Below are 2,833 nucleotides of genomic sequence, written 5' to 3'. Positions count from 1 at the left end.
TAATCCAAAATTTCTTTAGAAGCTATTTATCCACATTCCTGTTAAAGATGTTGATTAGTTACTCTCCCCCATGATGCTCTTCTTCTTTCTTTAAGTACTAAACAGCTCTTCACTCTCATAATCAATCTGCATTCATAGATCGTATGGCCCTTTGTTGAGCTTCTGTTACTTATAAATATCATGAGCAATGTAAGGCTCTTAATGCTGTCAAATTTGTTCCAAAATATCTTACACTAAGTATAAAGATACCATTTCTTTTTTTTTTTTTTTTTTCCTGTCTCAGGTTTATTTGTACAAATAGCACAGGAGGACACCAGCCCCACACAGACAGCATCCTGGGGGCCAAATCAGTCCTTCTGTCCACACATTGGCAGACAGAGGCCTCTACTCTGGAGCTTTTGTGGGGGTCTGGGCAGCTTTGGGAGCCTGAGCAGGAGCTGGAACTGAAGCTGGAGTTGCAGGTGAAGCTGCGGCCGGGGCCTTAGTTTGATCCTTGGCCTTTGGCCGGCAGAGCCTGCGGCCCTTGGCAAAACGGGCACGAATACGCTTCCCAAGCTTGGGGTGGGCAATGTATGCAAGTCGAGTAAGCTTGCGGCTAGGACCCTTTGGGATCTTCGGCTTAACCTCCTTGGGCTTTACAAGGGCCTTGATAGCTTCAGCACGTGCACTCATGGCACTGGCGTTGTTGGCTTGCATCTTCTTCAGGCCTTTCTTGTTGTGCTTCTTGGCAAAGCGCATGTTCCTCAGGAACTTGGGGTCCACCCCCTTAAGAGACTCGTATCTTTGTGATCGGGGTTTCTTGATGCCATTTCTGTGCCATTTTCGGGACTGGTTGTGTGTGGTATGGTTCTTGGACTTGGCCATGTCTGCACCGTAAGCCGCGGATGCTGAAGCGCCTGGGACCGGAAGAGCAGATACCATTTCTATAAATGTGTTAGACCTCAGATTCTTACAGAATTGCACACAAGATAATTTAAGCTTCAGAAATTATTCAAGTAAAATTCTACTTCCCTATTGCTATAGACCGAATTTTTGTGTTTCACCCCAAATTCATATGTTGAAACTGAATCCCCAGACTGATGGTATTAGGGAGTAAAGGAGTGGGACCTTTGGAAGGTAATTAGGTCATGAGGATGGAGCCCTCATGAATGAGATTGATGCCCTTATAAAAGAGACCCCAGAGTCCCTTCACCCTTCAGACATGCAAGGACACAGGGAGAAGACAGCTACCTATGAACCAGAAAGCGCATTCTTACCAGGCACTGAATCTGACAGCACCTTGATCTCAATCTTCCCAGCTTCCAGAACTGTGAGAAATAAATTTTTGTTGTTTATAAGCCACGCAGTCTATGGTATTCTGTTATAGCAGCTTGAACAAACTAAGACATCTATATCTTTCCTAAAGGACTCAGAAGTGGAGTCAATTGCAACTTTTATGTTAAAAAACAAAAATACACATAATATAAAATCTTGTACAAATGTTCCAAACACCTTCGACCACAGCCTGTCTACAATAACCTAGGAAATTCACAAGACAGGAGAATGCTTCATACCCTTCTGCTGGGTGTAGCGCCAGACCCCCAAAGACCCCAGAAGGAAAGGCAATGTGTCTGAGAGGCTGAAGAAACGACAATAGATAAGATATGAGCTTTATTCAGGAACTTTTGAACAGGGAAGGTGGTGGTCCAAGAGAGGCCAACTGGATGAGAAAAAAAACACTCCAGATTGTAAAAGGTACACATGTTATATACCATTTTACATAGGGTGCTGGATTAAGCATGAAAAGGGCAGAATTTCTTTTCTTTTCTTTCTTTTTTTTGAGTTGGAGTCTCACTCTATCGCCCAGACTGGAGTGCAGTGGCTGCTCCCAGCCACCACAGCCTCACCTGCTGGGCTCCGGCAATACTTCCGCCTCAGCCTTCCAAGTAGCCGGAATTACAGGCATGTGCTACCACGTCCGGCTGAGTTTTTGATTTATTGTAGAGATGAGGTCTCGCTGCCCAGGCGGGTCTCGAACCCGTGGGCTCAGGCAATCCACTCAACTCAGCCTCCCAAAGGCGCGGGATTACAGGCTGAGCCACCGAGTCCGGCTAGGGACAGAGTTTCTAATGCACAGGCTAGTGTGAGAACATGATTTATACAAATGAGTATCGCATGTACACAAGATAGCTACAATTTCTCTCTGCGGTGAGGTGTTTTTTTTGGTATTATAATAAACTAAAGCTAAACAAAGGTTATGGGCATTGATCCCAGCATGCCTGATCTGGTCCGAACCAGCCTAGGAAAGCCAACTGCCTCAAGGAGACGTGAGAAAATTCACTGTGCATAACTGTAAGATGTGGCCAGCAAGCGCAGAGAACACTTCACCCACGGCCTCAGCATGACCTGCATGCCCAGGCATGGACCCTGAGGGGAAAGGGACATCCTAGGTTGGCCACCCCCAGGATTCCTCCCCAGGCTCCAACCCAACCCTTCTGCCTGGGGCCACATCCAGGGTGTGCTCATGTTGCCACTGGGTGTGAGAGTTACACTGAGACATGTAATTTGGAGCTTATTACACTGACGTTGCTGGCACCCATTTACTAACCTCATTCAATTGTCTAGCAACTAGTTATTGAACAACTTGTGTGTACCAAGATCTGATACAGGGGATAAAACATGGACAGGTCGTGCTTGCAACTACACTCAAGTAAAGGAGAGGAAGGCTGGCTGAATTAGCAAATGCCAGAGATGAGGAGGAAGCAAAGTGGCATGAATGGAATTCCAGGTAAAAGAGATAATGAGGGGGAAAAGGAACAAAGACACCAGTATGAGAAACAAAAAGGTTTCTGCT

At 46.0% G+C, this 2,833-nt stretch overlaps 1 pseudogene across 1 annotated transcript; it reads right to left on the bottom strand.

Moving 5' to 3' along the window:
* Window positions 1-255: 255 nt before the first annotated feature.
* Window positions 256-907, bottom strand: LOC103269864 (annotated as a pseudogene). The gene has a single exon (XR_504923.1). The product of XR_504923.1 is annotated as a 60S ribosomal protein L29 pseudogene (transcript).
* Window positions 908-2,833: the final 1,926 nt, after the last annotated feature.

The sequence above is a fragment of the Carlito syrichta genome, unplaced genomic scaffold, assembly GCF_000164805.1.
Source record: "Carlito syrichta isolate Samal-C Ts95f unplaced genomic scaffold, Tarsius_syrichta-2.0.1 Scaffold309583, whole genome shotgun sequence".
NCBI lineage: Eukaryota > Metazoa > Chordata > Mammalia > Primates > Tarsiidae > Carlito > Carlito syrichta.
The sequence above is the reverse complement of the archived record's forward strand: the minus strand, read 5'-3'. Positions and strand labels throughout refer to the sequence as shown.